The sequence below is a fragment of the Arachis ipaensis genome, chromosome B1 (genome assembly GCF_059453495.1).
Source record: "Arachis ipaensis isolate K30076 ecotype BB chromosome B1, ASM5945349v1, whole genome shotgun sequence".
Classification (NCBI taxonomy): Eukaryota; Viridiplantae; Streptophyta; class Magnoliopsida; order Fabales; family Fabaceae; genus Arachis; species Arachis ipaensis.
In genome coordinates this window covers 71,128,365-71,153,539 of record NC_142436.1, presented here as the reverse complement: position 1 = coordinate 71,153,539, position 25,175 = coordinate 71,128,365, and the positions used below count along the sequence as shown (strand labels likewise).

Below are 25,175 nucleotides of genomic sequence, written 5' to 3'. Positions count from 1 at the left end.
AGGACTTGCAGAAAATGCTCATAGCAAATTCTGAAGCCCTTTTTGGCCCAAATCCAAGTCCAGAAGGCAGAGACCAGAGGTTATGAAGTGGGGGAATGCATCCATTCAGTAGGAGCTCGCCAATTTTCACTTTCCATGATTTAGATTTAGTTTGAGAGGGGTTCTCTCCTCTCTCTCTTAGGATTAGGATTAGGATTAGGATTTAGGACTTCTCTTAGTTTGTAAGAGTGACTCTCGATCCAGGTTTAATATTTACTTTAATGCTTTTATTCGTACCTATAAATGTTGCCAACTTGACTTATGAACCCTTTCCATTTTATGATTTGAATTAATAATTATTTGAGGTATTTCAGTTATTGATTGCTTTCTCCTTAATTTGTGTTGCCATTGCTTTTCGTCTAAGGATATTTTATTCCAACAATTTTACTTTCTCCCTTTGGTCTTGGTTAAGAAATCAGTAACTCAACATTATTAAACTCAGCATAATTGATAATCGTTATCTTGCTAATTGAACTGAACTTCAATAATCCCAACTTTTTCTTAGGAAAATAATTAGGATTCGAAGGTCAAACTAATTAGTCCCTTGACTTTCCTTTACTCTAGTAAAGGTTAAGTAAGTGGAATTTAGATTCAACTTTCATTATTGTTGAGGGAGATAACCAAGTTGGACTTCCAATTTCTCTTACCTTGCCAAAAGTTACTTTACAGTGTTTATTTATTTCAATTGCCCTCTACTTTATTTGTCATTTAAATCACTTGCTTCTCACCTTCTACATCCCAATTACAACCTCTATAGCCAATAATAAGAACATACTTCCTTGCAGTTCCTTGAGAAGACGACCCGAGGTTTGAATACTCAGTTAACAATTTTTATAGGGGTTTGTTACTTGTGACAACCAAAACGTTTGTACGAAGGGATTTTTGTTGGTTTAGAGACTATATCTACAACGCGACTGTTTTTATGAACTTTTTTACTGGCAAAAATCCTAACGTCACCCCTCCCGCTTAAATGACACACCCTCACTAGCCTAAGCTAATCAAAGATCCAAATTTGAGGACATTTATTGTTTTTCACTTAGGGATAGTGATGTGCTAAATTAAAGAACAAAGGGGGTTTAACATAGGCTCAAAATTGGTTAACAAAGGTGGATAAAAGGGTTAAGGCTATTTGGGTAAGTGAGCTATTGAAATAATGACCTCAATCATATAAATGCATTCATACACAAAATAATGGACATATAGAATCGAACAAATCAAGGGTTGCAATCATAGAAAGAGAACAATGATCACAAGAATGGAAATAAGTGGTTATATGATGTAACAACGCAATTAAGCTCAAAACTCATATGCTTGTGTGTTCTTAGCTCAAAAACCTTTTCCAAAATTTATTTCTTCAAGCAAGTTCAACACAAAAATTTTTTTAAATTGGTAGGGTGCCCTAAAAACAGTTTCTTGGAAAAGCAATTATCACCCTAACCAAGTAGTCCTAACAAGAAATAACTACCATGCTAAAAGTGTTTAAATGCAAAAACTAACCATGCAATGCAAATTATCCTAATTGACGAAAGAAAATTAAGATTTGGGTGTTGAAAAGAAGGTTTATTACCTACGAAAGTCGGTAAACGACCTCCCCAAACTTAAAAATTTGCACGGTCCTCCGTGCTATCAATGAGGAACAGAATGGGTCCAGGAGTGTCACTCGCAATGGCCATAGGATGGCGAAACAAGGACATCTCCTTTTTCACCTCTTGATTACTTCTTTGCCATGATTCAAAGTGAACCCTGGAGCGTCGGTTTCCATCACAGGTGGGTTGGTGAATCTTTTGGGAACTTCCTTTTCTGCCTCATCAATGTGGCTAGAGTTCTTCAACCGCTTAGAAAGTGGTTTAGCCTTCGAGCAAGTTTGCGCCTTGACGGTTGTTCTTTGAGTTGCTCTCCTTGTAGATGGCTTTTGGAGGTCTTTTCCATTCCTTTTTAGTGGTCATCCTAAAAAGGAAGAAAAGAGAAAAACATTAAGCTCAAAGAGACAAAAACCAGAATTAATGCAATGCAAGTGAAGATTAATGCCACAAAAGAGTGGAATGTCTTAAAAATATGGTAGCTACTTCATACAAGTAAGACGACAAAATTATCAAGGAGGCACATCACTAGCATGAGATGCAAAAGTGAAAGAAGCATGCAAATACAAAGCATGAGAAGAATAAACTCAAGCATCGATAACAACAATGACAAACACATGCTAAAATGGTGAAAGCCATAGAAAAACTGTTTCCTCAACTAACTCCAGGACAATAAAGTCTAGAAATTGAAGAATGTGGGGTTAGAGAGCATTGAACCACTCATTCTTGCATGATGCTATAAGCATAGCATTTGATGATGAAAATCATGGAAATGGCGCTCAATGCTCATGTAGCGCAAGTGTTGTGAAAAATAGGCACTAAGTTGAAAGAAAAAGATCAACAATGAACAAAGATGTCATTGGCTCTTTTTCACAAACACTTGGTATGCAAAGTGTAAATAACAAGCAAGATTGATGAGTCCAAGAGGAATATGCCCCGAAATAGAATGTCATCTACCAAAGCACAAACAATCCAAGAAATATGAAATAATACCCTAATTCAAAAGTAAATGAGATTCAACACCCATACAAGAAAATAAAAGGGAAGAAAAGAAACAAGAGTGAGCAAACAAAAAAATAAACAACAAAGTTAAAATGCAACCAAGAACGGAGAGAGTAGAGTAAATAAATGCAATAGTAAAGAAAAATTTAAAAAAAAACAAAAGATGAAGAAGAGAAATGCAACCTCGAAAGGAGGAAGAAAGTGAGGTTGAGTATAAGTGAGAAGAGGAGAATAGAAAGGAGAAGAAGAGAGGGGAGAGAGAAGATGTGGGACCGCCGGAGGTGGTGGTTGTCGGTGGTTGTGGGCAGAAAAGAGATGGGTAGGAGAAGGAGGAAGAAAGAGTAGAAGAAAGAAATCGAAAAAGGAGAGAACAGGGCAGCGTGCCCTGTTAGCTGCGTCAGACATGCGACGCGCGCGCTTCACCCACGCATACGCGTGGGAAGCAGGAAATGGGGCATGATGCGTGAGCGTCATCCACGCCTACGCGTGGCCAGCAAAATGAGAGGGGACGCGTACGCGTCAGCTGATATGCACGTTTGGGGCCAAAATGTGCTTTTCGCACATAAGCAGCACCACTCCAGCGCAACTCTCTGGTTTTTGTACCAAGAGTTGCAACATCAGCAAACGACGCATACGCATCATCCACGCTCACGCGTCGGTTTGCGAAAATGACCATTGATGCGTATGCGTCACAGACGTGCACACATGGAAGGGATTGTGCTCCTAGCATGAAATTTGCACAGTTCCATCACAACTCTCTGGTTTGTGTACCTGGAGTTATGGCATTAAAATCGACGCGTACGCGTCGTCCATGATTACGCGTGGAACGCCCCTCTTTTTTTTAACAAAAAATATGAGGGAAGACAATTGTAGCACAATCTTGGCATTCATATAAGCTAGATGCTTCAAAAATACTTAGAATTTCATGCAATACTCAAAATTAAGTATTTTTTTTAAAATTACCAATTTAACCAAACTAAGATAAATGAAATCCTCATTAAAACTCTAACAACTCAATGAAATCAACAAAATCAAGTACACTTAAACAAACTCAACAAAATCAAACAAAGACTCTAAAACTACATGCAAGAAACTATGTACAAGGAGGATCTTACCATGGTAGGGTGTCTCCCACCTAGCACTTTTCTTTAACGTCCTTAAGTTGGACGGTCATGAGCTTGCGATCAGCTCTTTGGAACATCCTCAAGGACATCCATCTTGTCCTTCTTGTTAACCTTGGAAAGAGTGTTTTTCAAGGGGAGATACTTCTACTTGTCAATCGAACCATGATTGGGTGCCTTATTTTCTTGATAATATGGAAGTCATGGATCCTTTCCCTTTTCCTTGCTAACTCCTCTTTTCCCCAAGTTTCTATTAACACTTATCTCATCATCACTCCTAAAGTGTTCTTCAATTACATCATCTTCAACAATGTCACAACCAAAAATTGAATGTACCTCTAGAGGTTGCCTCATGCTTTCCTCCAATTTTAACTTCACCACCTTCCCTTTGGCTTCAAATGAGTAATTCCCCGAAAAGCATCTAATTTAAACCAGGATGTCTTCAAGAATGGCCTCCCAAGTAAGATGGAGGATGGCCTATCCGAATCAATGAGAGGTGTCTCTAGGATATGGAAATCCACCGGAAAGATTAAGTCCTGAATCCTCACCAATACATTCTCAGCAATACCCACAACTGAAATTATACTCTAGTCCGCAACCACAAACCTAGCCCCGAATCGCCTCAATGGTGTAAGGTTCAACTTCTCATAAATTGAAAGTGGCATAATTGGTGCATGAAATTGCGATCATCAACAATGGCGCCAAAGGCTTGGTGCTCTCAAATGTGAATCACACTTTGTCACAACTTCGCACAACTAACCAGCAAGTGCACTGGGTCGTCCAAGTAATAAACCTTACGTGAGTAAGGGTCGATCCCATGGAGATTGTCGTCCTGAAGCAAGCTATGGTCACCTTGTAAATCTCAGTCAGGCGGATTCAAATAGTTATGGTGAATTGATAATAAATATAAATAAAATATAAACTAGGATAGAGATACTTATGTAATTCATTGGTGAGAATTTCAGATAAGCGTATAGAGATGCTTTCGTTCCTCCTGAACCTCTGCTTTCCTGCTGTCTTCATCCAATCATTCCTACTCCCTTCCATGGCAAGCTGTATGTTAGGCATCACCGTTGTCAATGGCTACATCCTGTCCTCTCAGTGAAAATGGTCCAATGCGCTGTCACTGCATGGCTAATCATCTGTCGGTTCTCGATCATGCTGGAATAGGATCCATTGATCCTTTTGCGTCTGTCACTACGCCCAGTACTTGCGAGTTTGAAGCTCGTCGCAGCCATCCCTTCCCAGATCCTACTCGAAATACCACAGGCAAGGTTTAGACTTTCCGAATCTCAAGAATGGCCATCCATGGATTTTAACTTATACCACGAAGACTCTGATTAAGGAATCCCGGAGATACTCATTCAATCTAAGGTAAAACGGAAGTGGTTGTCAGGTACGCGTTCATAGGTTAGGAATGATGATGAGTGTCACAATCATCACATTCATATTGAGGTGCGAATGAATATCTTAGAATCGGAATAAGCTTGAATTGAATAGAAAAACAATAGTACTTTGCATTAATACTCGAGGAACAGTAGAGCTCCACACCTTAATCTATGGTGTGTAGAAACTCTACCGTTGAAAATACATATGAACAAGGTTTAGGCATGGCTGAGAGGCCAGCCTCCATGATCAAAGGATCAAAAGACAATCCAAAGATTAAACTAAAGATGTAAATACAATAGTAAAAAGTTCTATTTATACTAAACTAGTTACTAGGGTTACAGAAATAAGTAAATGATGCATAAATCCACTTCCGGGCCCACTTGGTGTGTGCTTGGGCTGAGCATTGAGCTTTACATGTGTAGAGGTCTTTCTTGGAGTTGAACGACAGTTTGTAACCTGTTTCTGGCGTTTAACTCCACTTTGCAACCTGTTTCTGATGTTTAACTCCAGAATGCAACATGGAACTGGCGTTGAACGCCAATTTGTGTCATCTAAACTCGGTTAAAGTATGGACTATTATATATTTCTAGAAAGCCCTGGATGTCTACTTTCCAACGCAATTGAGAGCGCGCTATTTGGAGTTCTCTAACTTCAGAAAATCCACTTTGAGTGCAGGGAGGTCAGAATCCAACAGCATCTGCAGTCCTTCTTCAACCTCTGAATCTGATTTTTGCTCAGGTCCCTCAATTTCAGCCAGAAAATACCTGAAATCATAGAAAAACACACAAACTCATAGTAAAGTCCAGAAATATGAATTTTATTTAAAAACTAATAAAAATATACTAAAAATTAATCAAATCATACTGAAAACTATGTAAAAACAATGCCAAAAAGCGTATAAATTATCCGCTCATCACAACACCAAACTTAAATTGTTGCTTGTCCCCAAGAAACTGAAAATCAAATCGGATAAAAAGAAGAGAATATACTATAAATTCCAAAATATCAATGAAACTTAGCTCCAATCAGATGAGCGGGACTAGTAGCTTTTTGCCTCTTGAATAGTTTTGGCATCTCACTTTATCCATTGAAGTTCAAAATGATTGGCATCTATAGCAACTTAGAATTTAGATAGTATTATTGATTCTCCTAGTTCAGTATGTTGATTCTTGAACACAGCTACTTTATGAGTCTTGGCCGTGGCCCTAAGCACTTTGTTTTCCAGTATTACCACCGGATACATAAATGCCACAGACACATAATTGGGTGAACCTTTTCAGATTGTGACTCAGCTTTGCCAAAGTCCCCAATTAGAGGTGTCCAGAGTTCTTAAGCACACTCTTTTTTTGCTTTGGACCTTGACTTTAACCGCTCAGTCTCAAGTTTTCACTTGACACCTTCACGCCACAAGCACATGGTTAGGGACAGTTTGGTTTAGCCGCTTAGGCCAGGATTTTATTCCTTTAGGCCCTCCTATCCACTGATGCTCAAAGCCTTGGATCCTTTTTATTACCCTTGCCTTTTGGTTTTAAGGGCTATTGGCTTTTTGCTCTTGCCTTTTGGTTTAAAGAGCTTTGGCTTTTTCTGCTTGCTTTTTCTTTTTTTTCTTTCTCTTTTTTTTCGCCATTTTTCTTTTCTCTCTTTTTTTTTGCATTTTTTTCTGCAAGCTTTGTTCTTTACTGCTTTTTCTTGCTTCAAGAATCATTTTTATGATTTTTCAGATTATCAATAGCATTTCTCCTTTTTCATCATTCTTTCAAGAGCCAACATATTTAACATTCATAAACCACAATCTCAAAAGACATATGCACTGTTCAAGTATTCATTCAGAAAACAAAAAGTATTGTCACCATATCATAATAATTAAACTAGTTTCAAGGATAAATTCGAAACCCTGTACTTCTTGTTCTTTTGTTTTTAGAACAGTTTTCATTTAAGAGAAGTGATGGAGTCATAGGACATTCATAGCTTTAAAACATAGACATTTAAACACTAATGATCATATAGTAGAGACACAAACATAATTAAAACATAAGGCTCAAAAAACGAAAAACAGGAAAATAAGAACAAGGAGATTAAGGAACGGGTCCACCTTAATGAGGGTGGCATCTTCCTCTTCTTGAAGAACCAATGGTGCTCTTGAGCTCCTCTATGTCTCTTCCTTGTCTTTATTGCTCCTCCCTCATAGCTCTTTGATCTTCTCTAATCTCATGAAGGATGATGGAGTGCTCTTGGTGCTCCATCCTTAGTTGTCCCATGTTGGAGCTTAATTCTCCTAGGGAAGTGCTGATTTGCTCCCAAAAGTTTTGTGGAGGAAAGTGCATCCCTTGAGGTATCTCAAGGATTTCATGGTGAGGAATTTCCTCCTGCTCTTGTTGAGGTCCATGATCTCTTGTTGTGCAGTCAAATGCTCTATTATTGAGCTATGGACCCTTGAGATGAATCTCTCCATCTCCTATGACTCAGAGGTTGAAGCAATTCCCTTCCCTTTCCTTTTTCTTGAGGTTTCTCTGGCCTTAGGTGCCATTAATGGTTATGGAAAAACAAAAAGCAATGCTTTTACCACACCAAACTTAAAATGTTTGCTCATCCCCGAGCAAAAAGAAGAGAAGAGGGAGTAGAAGAAGAAGAAAATAGATGAGATGGAGAGGTGTGAGTGGTTCGGCCAAGGGAGGTTTTAGGTGGTTATGATGTGTGAAAAGGAAGGAGTGAGGGTTTAAGTTTGAGTGGGTGGGTGTAGGTGAGTTGTATGATGGTTTTGGAGGAGTAATGGAGGTGATTGGTGGAGGTTATTTTGGGGAAGAGTGTTATGGAAAGGTGTGAAGAGGAGAGAAGAAAAGGTGGGGATCCTGTGGGGTCCACAGATTCAGTGGGGCCAAGGACTTAACATCCTTGCTCCAATTAGGCGTGTAAAACGCCCTTGCTGTGTATTCCTGGCATTTAACGCTAGATTGCTGCTTGTTTCTGGCGTTAAACACCCAAATGTAGCCTGTTTCTGGCGTTTAACGCTAGGTAGATGCTTGTTTCTGGCGTTAAACGCCAGACAGATGCTTGTTTCTGGCGTTTAAACGCCAGAATTCTCCTCCTCCAGGGTGTGCTATTTTTAATGCTGTTTTTCATTTTGTTTTTTATTTTTCAGTAGTTTTTGTGACTCCACATGATCATCCACCTAATAAAACACGAAAATAACAATAAAAATAAAATAGATATAATTAGATAACATTGGGTTGGCTCCCAACAAGCGCTTCTTTAATGTCAATAGCTTGACAGTGAGCTCTCATGGAGCCTCACAGATGTTCAGAGCATTGTTGGAACCTCCCAACACCAAACTTAAAGTTTGAATGTGGGGATTCAACACCAAACTTAGAGTTTGACTGTGGGGGCTTTGGTTGACTCTGCATTGAGAGAAGCTTTTCATGCTTCCTCTCCATGGTTACAGAAGGAGATCCTTGAGTTTGAAACATAAGGTTGTACTCATTCAGTTGAAGGACCAACTCTCCTCTGTCCACATCAATCACAGCTCTTGCTGTGGCTAGGAAAGGTCTTTCAAGGATGATGGATTCATCCTCATCCTTCCTAGTGTCTAGGATTATGAAATCATCAGGGATGTAAAGGCCTTTAACCTTTACTAACACGTCCTCTACTTGTCCATAAGCCTGTTTTCTTGAGTTGTCTGCCATCTCTAATGAGATTCTGGCAACTTACACCTCAAAGATCCCAAGTTTCTCCATTACAGAGAGTGGCATTAAGTTAATTCCTGATCCCAGGTCACACAGAGCCTTCTCAAAGGTCATGGTGCCTATGGTACAGGGTATTAAGAATTTGCCAGGATCCTGTTTCTTTTGAGGTAATTTCTGCCTATCCAATGCATTCAGTTCATTGGTGAGCAAGGGAGGTTCATCTTCCCAAGTCTCATTACCAACTAATTTGGCATTCAGCTTCATGATTGCACCAAGGTACTTAGCAACTTGCTCTTCAGTAATGTCTTTATCCTCTTCAGAGGAAGAATACTCATCAGAGCTCATGAAGGGCATAAGGAGGTTCAATGGAATCTCTATGGTCTCTAGATGAGCCTCAGATTCCTTTGGTTCCTCAAAGGAAAACTCCTTATTGGTCACTGAGCATCCTAGGAGGTCTTCCTCACTAGGATTCACGTCCTCCTCCTCCTCTTTGGGTTCGGCCACACTAAGTAAGGTAATGGCCTTGCATTCTCTTTTTGGATTCTCTTCTGTATTGCTTGGGAGAGTACTAGGAGGAGTTTCAGTGACTCTTTTACTCAACTGGCCCACTTGTGCCTCCAAATTTCTAATGGAGGACCTTTTTTAATTCATGAAACTCAGAGTGGCCTTAGATAGATCAGAGACTATATTTGCTAAGCTAGATGGATTCTGCTCAGAATTCTCTATCTGTTGCTGAGTGGATGATGGAAAAGGCTTGCTATTGCTAAACCTAATTCTTCCACCATTATTAAAGCCTTGTTGAGGCTTTTGTTGATCCTTCCATGAGAAATTTGGATGATTTCTCCATGAGGGATTATAGGTGTTTCCATAGGATTCACCCATGTAATTGACCTCTACTATTGCAGGGTTCTCAGGATCATAAGCTTCTTCTTCAGAAGAGGCCTCTTTAGTACTGTTGGATGATTCCTTCAATCCATTCAGACTCTGAGAGATCATATTGACTTGCTGAGTCAATATTTTATTCTGAGCCAGTATGGCATTCAGAGTATCAATTTCAAGAACTCCCTTCCTTTGAGGCGTCCCATTATTCACATGATTCCTTTCAGAAGTGTACATGAATTGGTTATTTGTAACCATGTCAATGAGTTCTTGAGCTTCTGCAGGCGTTTTCTTTAGGTGAATGGATCCACCTGCAGAATGGTCCAATGACATCTTAGATAATTTAGACAGACCATCATAGAATATATCCAGGATGGTCCATTCTGAAAGCATGTCAGAAGGACACTTTTTGGTCAGTTCCTTGTATCTCTCCCAAGCTTCATAGAGGGATTCACCTTCCTTCTGTTTGAAGGTTTGAACATCCACTCTAAGCTTGCTAAGCTTTTGAGGAGGAAAGAACTTGGCTAAGAAAGCCGTGACCAGCTTATCCCAAGACTTCAGGCTATCTTTAGGTTGAGAGTCTAACCATATTCTAGCTCTGTCTCTTACAGCAAATGGGAAAAGCATAAGCCTGTAGACCTCGAGATCAACTCCATTGGTCTTAACAGTATCACAGATCTGCAAGAATTTAGTTAAGAACTAAAAAGGATCTTCTGATGGAAGTCCATAAAACTTGCAGTTCTGTTGCATCAGAGAAACTAATTGAGGTTTTAGCTCAAAGTTGTTTGCTCCAATGGCAGGGATTGAGATGTTTCTTCCATGTAAATTGGAATTTGGTGCAGTAAAGTCACCAAGCATCTTCCTTGCATTGTTATTATTTTCGGCCATGTCTCTTTCTTTTTCAAAAATTTCTGTCAGATTTTCTCCAGAGAGTTGTGCTTTAGCTTCCCTTAGCTTCCTCTTCAGAGTCCTTTCAGGTTCAGGATCAGCTTCAACAAGAATGTTCTTATCCTTGTTCCTGCTCATATAAAAAAGAAGAGAACATAAAATATGGAATCCTCTATGTCACAGTGTAGAGATTCCTTATGTAAGTATAAGAAGAGAATAATGGAGGAAGGAAAAGATAAGAATCCAAACACAAGGGAGAGGAATGAGTTCGAATTCTTGGGTGAAAGAGGGGTGTTAATAGATGAATAAATAAACAGAAGGGAATGAGAGATGAGAGAATTCGAAAATTAAATAAATTAAATTAAAAAAATATTTTTGTTTTTTTTAAATTAAAGTTAAAATTCGAAAATTAAAAAAAAAAAGAAAAATTAAATTAAATTAAATTAAAATTTAAAACAATTAGTTAATTAAAAAGGAATTTTGAAAAAGAGGAAGGTGATTTTCAAAAATTAGAGAGAGAATTAGTTGGGTAGTTTTGAAAAAGATAAGAATCAAACAAAAAGATAAGATTAATTGAAAAAGATTTGAAAATTAATTTTTGAAAAAATAAGAAGTTAGAAAAGATGTTAGAAAAGATTTTGAAATTGATTTTGAAAAAGATGTGATTGAAATTTATTTTGAAAAAGATTTGAAAAAGAAATTTAAAAAGATTTGATTTTGAAAACTAAAGTTGATTACTTGACTCACAAGAAACAAAAAAGATATGATTTTAAAATTTAAAGATTGAACCTTTCTTGATAGGCAAGTAACAAACTTAAAAATTTTGAATCAATCACATTAATTGTTAGCATTAATTTCGAAAATATGAATTAGAAATAAGAAAAAGGTTTTGAAAATCAATCATAAAGTTTTCGAAAATATGAAAGAAAAAATGAAAAAGATTTGATTTTTGAAAAAGATAGAATTTTTAAATTGAAAATTTGATTTGACTCATAAGAAACAACTAAATTTTAAAAAGTTTTGAAAAAGTCAACTCAAATTTTCGAAAATTTATGAGTGAAAAAGGAAAAGATATTTTTTTATTTTTGAATTTTAATGATGAGAGAGAAAAACATCAAAAAGACTCAATGCATGAAAATTTTGGATCAAAATAAATGATGCATGCAAGAACACTATGAATGTCAAGATGAACACCAAGAACGCTTTGAATGTCAAGATGAACACCAAGAATTTATTTTTGAAAATTTTTAAGAAAAGAGAAAAAACATGCAAGACACCAAACTTAAAAATTTTTCATGTATGGACAGTAACAAATTGAAAATGCATATGAAAAACAAGAAAAGACACAAAGCAAGAAAATATGAAGATCGAACAAGAAGACTTACCAAGAACAACTTGAAGATCATGAAGAATACAATGCATGGATTTTCGAAAAATGCAAGAAAGAGATAAACATGCAATTGACACCAAACTTATGACTTGACACTAGATTCAAGCAAGAAACATCAAATTGTTTTTGGTTTTATGATTTTATTAAAATTTTTGGTATTTTTCGAAAATTAATTGGAATTTGCAAAATAAGGATTTCAAAATTTTTAATAGGAATTCCAGGAATCTTGCAATGTTAGTCTAAAGCTCCAGTCCAGGAATTAGACATGGCTCACTAGCCAGCCAAGCTTTCAGTGAAAGCTCCGGTCCAAAACACTAGACATGGCCAATAGCCAGTCAAGCTTCAATAGGACATTACATACAGCAGCTAATTTGCTGGAAAAGACAAAGAAGCTCTTCTCTTGAGATAGTTGAAACCTCGGTCCAAAAGATTAGACATGGCTTAACGGCCAGCCAAGATTCAACCTATCTCATGAGATTCTAGAATTCCTTCTTAAAAATCTTGAAGAACTTAGAATAATTTATTTAAATTTTTTTCTCGAAATTAAGAATAATAAAAACAAAAAGCTTAAAATTAAAATAAATTTACCTAATCTGAGCAACAAGATGAACAGTCAGTTGTCCAAACTCGAACAATCCCCGGCAACGGCGCCAAAACCTTGGTGCACGAAATTGCGATCATCAACAATGGCACCAAAGGCTTGGTGCTCTCAAACGTGAATCACACTTTGTCACAACTTCGCACAACTAACTAGCAAGTGCACTGGGTCGTCCAAGTAATAAACCTTACGTGAGTAAGGGTCAATCCCATAGAGATTGTCGGCCTGAAGCAAGCTATGGTCACCTTGTAAATCTCAGTCAGGCGGATTCAAATGGTTATGGTGAATTGATAATAAATATAAATAAAATATAAACTAGGATAGAGATACTTATGTAATTCATTGGTGAGAATTTCAGATAAGCGTATAGAGATGCTTTTGTTCCTCCTGAACCTCTGCTTTCCTGCTGTCTTCATCCAATCATTCCTACTCCCTTCCATGGCAAGCTGTACGTTAGGCATCACCGTTGTCAACGGCTACATCCTGTCCTCTCAGTGAAAATGGTCCAATGCGCTGTCACTGCATGGCTAATCATCTGTCGGTTCTCGATCATGCTGGAATAGGATCCATTGATCCTTTTGCATCTGTCACTACGTCCAGCACTCGTGAATTTAAAGCTCGTCGCAGCCATCCCTTCTCAGATCCTACTCGGAATACCACAGATAAGGTTTAGACTTTCCGGATCTCAAGAATGGCCGTCCATGGATTCTAACTTATACCACGAAGACTCTGATTAAGGAATCCCAGAGATACTCATTCAATCTAAGGTAGAACAGAAGTGGTTGTCAGGCACGCGTTCATAGGTTGGGAATGATTATGAGTGTCACGATCATCACATTCATATTGAGGTGCAAATGAATATCTTAGAATCGGAATAAGCTTGAATTGAATATAAAAACAATAGTACTTTGCATTAATACTCGAGGAATAGCAGAGCTCAACACCTTAATCTATGGTGTGTAGAAACTCTACCATTGAAAATACATAAGAACAAGGTTCAGGCATGGCTGAGAGGCCAGCCTCCATGATCAAAGGATCAAAAGACAATCCAAAGATTAAACTAAAGATGTAAATACAATAGTAAAAAGTTCTATTTATACTAAACTAGTTACTAAGGTTACAGAAATAAGTAAATGATGCAGAAATCCACTTTCGGGCCCACTTGGTGTGTGCCTGGACTGAGCATTGAGCTTTACACGTGTAGAGGTCTTCCTTGGAGTTGAACGCCAATTTGTAACCTGTTTCTAGCGTTTAACTCTGCTTTGCAACCTGTTTCTGACGTTTAACTCCAGAATGCAACATGGAACTGGCGTTGATCGCCAGTTTGCGTCGTCTAAACTCGGGCAAAGTATGGACTATATTGATGGAAAGCCCTGGATGTCTACTTTCCAACGTAATTGAGAGCGCGCCATTTGGAGTTCTGTAACTACAGAAAATCCACTTTGAGTGCAGGGAGGTCAGAATCCAACAGCATCTGCAGTCCTTCTTCAACCTCTGAATCTGATTTTTGCTCAGGTCCCTCAATTTCAGCCAGAAAATACCTGAAATCACAGAAAAATACATAAACTCATAGTAAAGTCCAGAAATGTGAATTTTATTTAAAAACTAATAAAAATATACTAAAAACTAATCAAATCATACTGAAAACTATGTAAAAACAATGCCAAAAAGCGTATAAATTATCCGCTCATCAATAATGCTCACACACGACCCAGGTCGCACATGCAATCCTTTAAGTTGAATCTCACCAATCATACAAGATACCAAGCAAGGACCAGGATCACTATATTTTTCAGGAAAATCATCAACCACAGAAGAGATACAATTATCTAATGGATTCATTCCTAGTCTACCAATCTTCTCTTTGTGAGTGCACACATCTTTAAGGAACCTAGCATATTTTGGAACTTGATATATGTGGCATCGAATAGTGGAATAGTTATCTCCGCATTCTTGAAGATTTGCACTATGTTAGGACCAAGCTCCTCATGCTTCTTGGCCTTCTTGGCTATCATAGGGAAAGGTATAGGAATTTGTTCCTTTAAGTTGTTCTTCCTCTTCGGTTCCTTGGCCCTCAATTGCTCTTCTTCTTCCTTCACAACTTCTTCCTCCTTGTCATCTTCATCTATCTCCATTGTTTCACTAACTTCTACATTAGGAACATCCTCCGCCAACTTGATGGGCTTGGGTTTAACTTCCTCAAGCATTGTACCACTCCTCAAGGTGATTGGATTGATGCTACCCCTTGGGTTTGGGATAGGTTGGGAAGGAAGGCTAGATGAGCTATAGGCATGGTTGGTGTTAATATTATTGGTAGGAGGTAGGGTCAACCTTGAGAGAATCTTGGCTATGGAAGACATTTGGGCACTCATAGTGCCAACTTACGCATTGAGATTCTTAGTGTTCTCTTTATTTTTCTCTATCATAGCCCTAAGTCTTTCTTGTTCTTGGTAGAGTGCACGGTGAGAGTCATCACCTTAGTTTGTGGGAGAAGAAGAAAGTTGATTAGTTTGTTGTATTTGGTAAGGCATTTAGTATCTATGGTTGTTGTTGTGGTTTTGTTGTGAGTGTTGGTATGGTTGGTTATGATGGTTTCGGTTGGCTTGGTAGGTATTATTGTGGTATTGGGAAGAAGATTTGCCTTGGTTCCATCTTTGATTGTGGTTATTTCCTTGAGCATTGTCCCTCCACCCTTGATTAGAGCTATTACCATAGGAGTAATTTCTTTGACCTTGAGATTGATAGGGTGGATGGTTGTTATAGTTGTTGGCTACCGCAAGAGTGTAATCCTCTTAGACTTGATGGCATTGGTCAGTGTAATGTGCGGTACCAGAGCATAAACCACATACTCAAGGAGGTCCTTCAAGTTGGAGGATTTGAGGTGGGGGTTGGATGGCTTGGATTGATTGAGATGCCTTTTCTCCTTGGCGGAAGAAGGTGCTTCCAACACACTCTTGGGATGATTGTTCCTCACTTTCACATGTTGGGTAACTTCGGCAATATCATTGATCAAACTCCATGCTTCCGCCGCCTTCTTGATCTTAGAAAGGGAACCACCACTAAAGGCGGTGAGCAATCTCTTATCCGATGCCCAAAGACCTCTAGTGAAATAGCTAATGAGCAAGTGAGTATCTAACCCATGATGCGGACAAGATTCCAACAACCTCTTAAATCGAGTCCAATATTCATAGAGTGTCTCTTGGTCTCTTTGTATTATACCGAAAATTTCCTTCCGGATGTAGTCGGTCTTCTCCAGAGGAAAGAACTTATCTAAGAACTCTCTTCTCAATAGGTCCCATTCAGTCACCACATCATCAGGTTAGGAGCAGAACCATTCTTTTGCTTGCCCCTCAAGAGAGAAGGGGAAAGCAAAAAACATGATAGCAATCTCATCAGCACCATGCCTTCGAGCCGTAGAACAAGCTACTTGAAAGTCTCTCAAATGCCTAATGGGGTCTTGGCCCAGTAGTCCATGGTACTTAGGAAGTAAGTTAATCAGACTATTCTTCAGCTCAAAATTAGGATCAAGATTCGAATACCTAGCTTGCAACAGTTGAAGAATGAGATCTGATGCTCCTTGTTCGTGCAAGGTAATCTTACGTAGCTCCGCCATGCGGTTTTCACCTGTAGTATGCAAGGATACATCAGTAGTACTAACAGAGGAATAGGAAGTTCCTTCGTTGAATGTGGACTCTAGATCACTCTCGGTTCCGTCTAGTGTTTCGGAAGGTTCCTCAAGAGAAGCCGAAGCACTAGCCGTGTAATCCAACCGCCGTCTAGCTTGCCGAGTATGTAGTAAGGTTCTTTCAATTTCAGGATCAAACTCGGCTAAGCTAGGATTCGGTTGAGACCGAGTCATTCAACCTAGAAGTCATAGCTCATGCATTAAAGAAAATATAAACTAAAAACCAACTAATGAAATCAAATAAACTATCTACAATATTCACAAATTCACATAACTAATATCAAAGCACACGTTGCAACCATTCCCCAGCAACGGCGCCAAAAATTTGATGATTGAATTAGTGTCGGTCTAGAATTTTCATCAATAGAAAATCAAATCATTATCATAGTATAGTCCTAGACTAACATATAATCCTATCGATCAACTTTTGATATGGTTGTCACAAGTCAACCCCAATAAAAAGTAACCGAGAGTATTAGTCTCGGGTCGTCCTCAAGAGAATGGGCAAACATGTGCATCCATATTGGTTAAAATGGCGGTTTTTTTGGGTAATTACGGCGGTTTGAACTGCCATTATTACCAGAAACGGCAATTTTAGAAAACGACGTAATTCTGGGCGCCATTCTGGTTATTACAGCGGTTTTCAAAAAACCGCCACAATTTCTTGGGTTAAAACGGCGGTTCAAACCACCATTTTTTCCAAATAAAATGACATTTTTTTGTTGGTTAAAATGGTGGTTCAAACCGTCGTTATTTCCAGGGTTAAAACAGTGGTTTTGGTTGGTTAAAACGGCGGTTTTGGTTGGTTAAAATGGCGGTTCAAACCGCCATTATTTCCAGGATGAAAATGGAATTTTTGGTTGGTTAAAACGGCGTTTACGAACGGCCATTTTTACCCTGACAGTAGTATTTTGATTGGTTAAAACGGTATTTTTAGTTGGATAAAATGGCATTTGAAACTGCCATTTTACCGAGTTAAAATGACATTTTATGTTGTTTAAAATGGCAATTACAAACCGCCCTTTTTACCGGATAAAAGTGACATTTTTTAATCATTTACAAAGACAAATTTTAACCGTCATTTTTATTGCATTAAACAAATAATTTTTTTATTAAACTTTTTCATTAACAAAAAATCAATACTCAAACAAAATATTATATAACTCATAAACAATGTATTAAATATAATATATTATTTTCTAGTATTAAAAATCAAAAAATAATAACCCCTATACAAATAAAGTATTTAACATAACATAATTTTTTAATTATAAATGTCTTAACATGTATCTCTTAATACATAAAATCTCCATCATAGCTTTTGGTACACTTTGTCATGATAATCTCTGTCCTCACTCCAATCCTTCTTTTGTCTTGATTATTTGCCTGAAAGAAAATCATGTTCATTTTAATTAATTTTCTTTCACAGCTTGGTTTATTATTATTATTATTATTATTATTATTATTATTATTATTATTATTATTATTATTATTATTATTATTATTATTATTATTATTATTTTCTATAATAATGCCTAATTAATTATTTCTAGCTATCTAAGAGATTCTGGAATGAAACACAAACTAATCAACAAGCAAAAACAAAGTGCTAAGCCTTCAAATTTTCCAAGCAAAGCCAATAGAATTAGACCATTTTTTCTTCACAACTTAATAAGTGATCAGCAGTTATTCTTGTTCTTCAAGTATACTGAGTCTAAAAGAGATGGATGCATACAGAATTTTTATACCTCATACTCAAAACTTTCCTGCATGGATTAGATTTTAAGGAACAAGCCACTACTGCTATTAACAGATTCTTTAATTTTTGCCACCCAAACACACTCTTAGTAGAAGAGATATCTATTATTGACTTAAATAAATAAACTAACAAGTTCTTCTTATGATATATACATACCAATAACTAATAAGGAATATTTTGTTTGAGAAATTTTTTATTATACTTTATACTTTTATAATTACTATTTTCTTGATCAATATATACTCATATTTCTCTAGTTTACCTTATGTAATAGAAAGTTTGAAGATAGAAGAAAGTGATTGAAATAAATTAGAGGTGAGATGGCAATGTAAGAGCCACCTAACCAAATGAGGATTGTTCTTTATACTCTCATAGCTCATTTCCTCAATCACCTTCTTTTATAATTTTTCCTTCTGCATATAATATTGATGAAGAGATGAGATATTCAATTAGATGAAATTCATATTAATTAAGGATGTTGATTAGTAAAATATAATATAGTAGTGTCTACTTACTAAGCAATATTCTGGACCAAGAAATAGAAAATTTGTAGGCATCCGTATTCATTTACTTCATGATCGCAACATCTTCCTAATAATATAAGAGGTGCAGTCAATATTCCATATACAAAACAATTGTCAGAACACAGAAAAAAGAAAGAAAAGAGGGGGGAGCCAGCAGAAGAGAAAGAGACAAGTGGTTTAAAGGAAATTCTAAAACTTAGGGAAAAAAATAATAAAAGAGATTTTACCAGTTTTTATCGAGGGATCACTGTGATCGAGCAGAACAGTATTGTAAGGGTAGAATTTGTTTAGATCATACTACAAAGCAAAAACAAGATTTGTCAAATTATTATTACCCCCAAAAAATTGGAAATAACATGTTGAAGATTAAAATAATAACATTCTCTTGAAACAATGTTGCTACAAGAGCAACCCACCTTATATGAAACATAATTACCATGCCAAGCAACAACATCGAAGGGAGAGAAATCTAGGACTGCAGCAAATAGTTCACCACCAAAATTTTGCACTATAGTGTACCCATGATTGAATTTATCTTCAAGGAAATTCCTTGGAGATGCAAGACCATTAGCACTTAAAAAAAAAACAAAAAAAAAAACAAAACAGCAGATCAATTGATCTTTATACATTACAGTTAGTTTATTCACGTGGTAATTTAGATGTTCAGTTGTTAACATTAAAATTTTATCTTGTGATATCATTGCATTAAATTACTTCACAAATATAATAAGTGTACTCTAATTCTAACTAAGACAAAAAGAAATTATAAGGAGCAAAACTAATTATGAGAAAATGATGAAACAAAAAATAAGGATGACTTGAACATACACAAGGGGTAGATTTGTATTTGCAAATAAAAATAAAAAATAAAAAAGAAAACAAAAGAAAAGAGAATCAATCAGCTCCAGGAAGAAGCTTGGTACTTGATTGGAAGGTTGTTCCAAAACCTCTAGCAGCTGCAGGGATTACTCTTAATGGAGACACAACACCTCTGTAAACAAAGAGAAATAAGAATCTGTTCCTAGTCTACTCTGTAACCACCCTTTGTTCCCCGAGAACCCGTCTGCCACGATCCACGTGTTCTTGAAACCGAGGCTCGTTAATGTTCTTGCTACTATTTTTGCCGAGTCCGAGTACCTAATTTTGCATCCAGCACCAATGGTTAACACTTAATAATCAATTTATATAATGATGTAACTCAAAATAATAGTAAAGAAACTAACGAGTCCATGATCACAATGTTGGAGCCTTTGTTGATTTTCTTCATGTAAGAAATCTTCAAACCTGCTAGTTCAGCTTCCACTTTCTTCACATTCCTAACAAGTCCTCTGAGCTCGCTTGGTAGTTCTCACCTACAAAGCATGGGAGGAAGCGTATTAGCCGATGGTTTTGCATAAGAACTTGTTAATGTCAAAGGTACCTTTGTAACCACAAAAGTTGAAGGTGATGCCAGACCAAATTGGAGGAAGTAAGAGGTACGCAATAAAGAGTGCTCCAGCTGTTCCAGCAATCACAGTAAGATCTGAAGAAGATATTGTTTCAACTATCGTCGAAGCTATTGGCTTCGCACCTTCAATCACCTTGGTTGTTTGTTGTGCAGTGTCCACGACTGTCTAAAAATTACAGAGAATATCCAAACCAGGTCAAGAAACTTGGTTCTTCAAACATCATTCAAGTTTCTAAAAAAATGTGTAAACTTCTTGAAAGGCAAACTACAAAATTCTTAGGGGGTCATAATATGATCTATTTCTTTAGATTCAATATTCAGGGTCATAAAGCAGAACCTAAAATAACTAGTCTATTTTTCTTTTCCCTTTTCAAAAGTTCTGTTACTACTCGACTTCGAAAGGGGGAGAAAGAGTTTTGGTAGCATCAAATGAATAACACTTCGAAAAACAGAACACAGAAGAAAATTGAGTATAATTTAATAATGAAACTCCAAAGACATTTAGCAATCTCAATTCTAATCACACTCTTAATTAGACCTTATCTCTGAGCAAATTGAGAAATTTTCCAAAGAAGTCCATGCTTTCGTAACAGATTAGTATTTATTAAACACATGCTAAATACAGAAACTAGCACATTGTTGCTTAAACATGAACCGAATTGAGCACTACAGAAACTTGCATCAAACATCATGAATCATAATTCAGAATCAAACAAGTGAAATTTTTAAACCTTGGCAGCAGTGATGATAGGTTGGGGATCAACACCAGTGCTTTGGAGTGCCTTCTTGTACACAACGAACTAAATGAAGATCTAACATGTGAAAGCATTTTCACTTCAGTGAATATTGTTTTGACTTTTTAAAAGCAATTGGCAAAAGAAACACACACAAAAAATAGCCAATCTAGCAAAAGAAACCGATCAAAATTAAGCATTTCTATTTCCCAGATAAACAGTAGACTAATAATATTTTAATACATCAAAATTAAATAAAATGCTCAAGCTAATATAGGGCAACTCTTGCAGCCAAAATTTTAACTCAAATATAAATATGAAAGCTTTAACTAACGGAAAAAAATCTCAACAAAAGAGTATCTAATTTTTTAATTCAATTTGTCAAGAATCATAACACCATGTATTTATAATTTATAAAAAATTAATATTTTAAAATTTGAGAGAGAGAGAGAGAGCACCTTTTCTCCCTGCTCTTTTCCATCAGTTCACTCCAAATCCAACACAAGTGTGCAAGGCTTAATGCCTGCACACCGAGCAATCCAGATTCCTTCGGTTGTTTTAAACCTAAAAACAAGCAATGCAAATACCATCACATATCACTTCTATACTAACACCTATCAAATAACTTTGTATATAGGGAATGGGGATTACAAGAATTACTTGCCTTCCAGCATCAGCGTTCATCTCTTGGAAATTGGTATAAAACAAATGATTCAAGAGTGTGCTCTTCCCTGCCCAAAGTGAAGAGAACAATAAGTTACCATCACAACAAGAGGGGGGCTCTAAAATGAGTATTGCTGAATATACATAACAAGAAACCATCATGGAGAATACTATTAATACCATAAAAGTTGACGAGCCGACTTCAGATAAAACAAACTTTGCTAGATCTTTTGGAGAAATGAGTTGATAATTTATAGAATCCTTCATTCCATTTTTTGAAACCCTGCAAGGATACAAGAACATATAAATTATTTGTCGAATTGATGTACCATACAATGCAAACATTAGTTGAAACCTAGAATAAAATCAAGAACAAGTTACAACCCTTTTCCTACATGTAGCGGCTAAATCAACATGTATATGATATGTATATTTTAAAGTTTGCATTTAACCTTGTTCAACATTTTCTGCTTACTTGCTAAGCTGTTCTACAACTTCAAATTTCAGTAAGTTTACATTCATCAACCTAGTTTAGTTTATTATTCATTAAGTTATACGTGAGTTACCATCAAGAATCCTAACACTTTAATGTTACAAATGGATGAAAACCTTAAGGTCTTATATAGATCTAAGAGAAATACCAGACCTAAGAGGAAACTAATAGCCAAAACAAAATTCAAACACCAACAGCAACAGAAATGAGACCTTATACTAAAAAAATCAATAAATCAATCACTGTCGATAGAAATAAATTCAAAAACTAAGAAAATAATATAAAAAAAATAAAATCCCTAACAGAAACGGAACATAAATGAGACCTTTGGAAGAGTGAGGGACAGCAGCAAAGGCACCAAGCAGAGAAATGGAGGAACGTCAGCGGTGGCAGAGCAGTGGAACACAAATTGTTGTTGATCTTACTGCGCAAATGGCGGAATCGACTTCTCCACTCGCGATGAATCCTCGCAAATGGCCTTAAAAGAGAGACTTATCATAGAGAAAGGAAATTAAAGGAAAGGAAAGGAAGGAAAGAAGGAAGGAAAGGAAGGTGTTGATGATTTTGGTGGAGAAGACACAGAGGTCGACAAGGAGAGGAAGCTGGAGGAGACGTCACTAGAGGAGATCGCCGCTGTAGAAGATGTCGCCGAAGGAGATCGACGCCGGATGAGATGTCACCGGAGAAGATCATCGGAGAACGCAAGAAGATCGGAGATCATTGCGCAGGCCAGGAGCAACAGCGTCACGCACGTGGTGTTTCGACTTTCAACTAAGGGTTTCTGAAAGGATTACTAATTCTGCTTTTATACCACGTGATAACTGCGGTTCAAAACCGCCATAATTACAAAAAATGCCACAAATCCAAAAATCAATTACGGCAGCAGCAGAAAATGCCGGAATATCCAAATATTACGGCGGTTCTTCAAAGTCGCCATAATATAAATGTCATTTTAACCTCTTTTTTTGTAGTCAAGAATTTAAACTACTAAATCTTAGCATGTAAGAATCTTAAAATGCAAGAAACCAAGTCAAGTAATCAAAGCAAAGTAAAAGTAAATGCAATCTAGTAAGGGAACATATAAATCTATTTCTACTCTAGAGCTAAGTAAACAACTAAACTAACTGTAACAAGAATCAAGAAATGGGTTGGGTTTCAAATATGAATTATAAAAAGGAACTCTTGGCTAGGCATAGGAATTGAGATCACCATCCTTGTCTAATAACCATATATTGACAATTACGAGGAACCAAGCCCATTAAGTCTACTTCTACAAGTGAAGTATGTCAAATGGCTTGGTCAATTTCAACTCATAAGTCCTAATCTATCTACTAATTGGCTTAGTAGTAGATTAGCGTCAATGGGTATCAAAATGACCACTAAGGGTTCTCAAATCACCAAATCAATTAGACCCAACGACTCAAGGTCACCCAATCCCCTTAGCCTAGTCCAAGAGTATAGAAAACTACTCCATAATCAAAGGAAACATTTCATCAAACACATGGTATGCACTAACTAAAGACATGTTTAAATTGAAAAATCAATTACAAATTACAAGTACCCACTAACAAGTATCAATAGAAAACAACTCAAATAACACTATCAAGTATAGAAAATATCAATGCATTAATAGAAATTCAAAATCCACAAAGTTCATAAAATGAGAAGAAACGGGGAAAATGACAAGAAAACACAAATTCAACACAAGATCTAAACAAAATTATAACAAGAGAACTCAAATTAAGTAATTGAAACTAGAATCCACAAGACCCAATTCAGAAATTCAACAAAGGAAGATCAAAACAAACTAAATCTAGAGAGAAGTAAGAGTTTCTCTCTCTCTAGAAAACAAGAACCAAAAAACTAGCTAAAATTATGTGTATGGTGTCAATGAATGAATCCTCCATTCCCCCTTAGTTCCTTGGGTCTTTTCCATGCAGAATTCAGCTCAGATTGGGCCTGGAGCCTCTCAGAAATCGCCAGCCACATTTTCCATTAATGAGGTCACGTGCTGGACGTCACGCGTGGGCATCATATTAACTCCTCAGCCACGCGTATGCGTCGGTCATGCGTACGCGTCGGTGGGATTTCGCATCACCACGCGAATGCACCAGCTTATGCGTGCTAGTCCCAGCTACACATGGCCACGTGTGCGCGTCAGCCACGCGTGCGCCGTCAGCCACGCGTGCGCCGTCGGCCACGCGTGCGCGTCGCCACCGATTCTCCAAAGCTTCATTATTCATGTCCCTTCCACTTGTGCATGCTTCCTTTCCATCTTCTAGGCCATTCTTGACCTATAGATCCTAAATTCACTTAACAAACACATCATGACATCATATGGTAATAGAAGAGGATTAAAAATTGGCATTCTTAGGGTTAAAGAAGTATGTGTTAAACCATGATGCAAAATTAGAAAGGAAACACAAAATCATGCAATTTATATGAATAAGTGTGAAAAATATTGATAAAACCTTCCAAATTCTACACAAGATAAACCACAAAATTAGGGTTTATCAGGCTACTAAGTGCTTCTGCACATGGTATGACATGACTTTTTTGATGACACAGTAAAAATTAAATGATAAATTATTAAATTTGTTAAATTTTAATAATAATAATAAAAAAGATTTGCAAGTGATTTAGAATCTTCATTCTCTTATTTCCTTTTTCAAAATTTACTTTGAACATAGTCCTAGCAGCTATTTCTAAGTTACATCCCTTGATCCACATCCACTTTTTGGAGAAGGAAGGAAGAAACGAAGATTCTAAATCACTTGTCAAATTTTTTTATTTAAATTTAACAAATTCAATAATTTATCATTTAGTTTTCAATGTGTCGTCATCAAAAGGGTCACATCACACAATGCACAGAGTCACTTGGTAGTCACTACCTCTGAAAAAGTTACTCAGACGACAAAAATGTAGAAATGACAACGACACTTGATATTGATGTGTACAGATGACTCATTAAAAAATTAGAGTGTACATCTGTCCACCGTGTAAAAATTCATGTGTACTTTTGCCCATTCTTCTTTTTTTAAAAGATATTATATAAAAGTAGAAGTAATTTTATATTTGGATATCTCATGCAAAAAGATCTTTTTATCTATCAATTATGTTTGAGTATAACAATATAAAAGTACTTTTTTGTTTATTTATTACGTGAAAAAAATCTTTTTTTAAAGAAAAAAATCTTTTAAAAAATATGTAAATTATAACTTCTCAAAAAAGATATTTTTATTTTTCTAGTACTTTTAATTTTTTATTACTAGAAATTTACCAACCACGGTAAAAAATTAAAAAA

General features: G+C 36.7%; 1 non-coding gene and 1 pseudogene across 1 annotated transcript; one reads left to right on the top strand and one right to left on the bottom strand.

Annotated features, from left to right (window-relative positions):
* Nucleotides 1–10,077: 10,077 nt before the first annotated feature.
* LOC148576973 (small nucleolar RNA R71) lies at nucleotides 10,078–10,185 on the top strand. The gene has a single exon (XR_015903454.1). It is a non-coding gene; the product is annotated as a small nucleolar RNA R71 (small nucleolar RNA).
* A 9,243-nt stretch (nucleotides 10,186–19,428) lies between these two features.
* LOC107620702 (calcium sensing receptor, chloroplastic-like) lies at nucleotides 19,429–22,592 on the bottom strand (annotated as a pseudogene).
* Nucleotides 22,593–25,175: the final 2,583 nt, after the last annotated feature.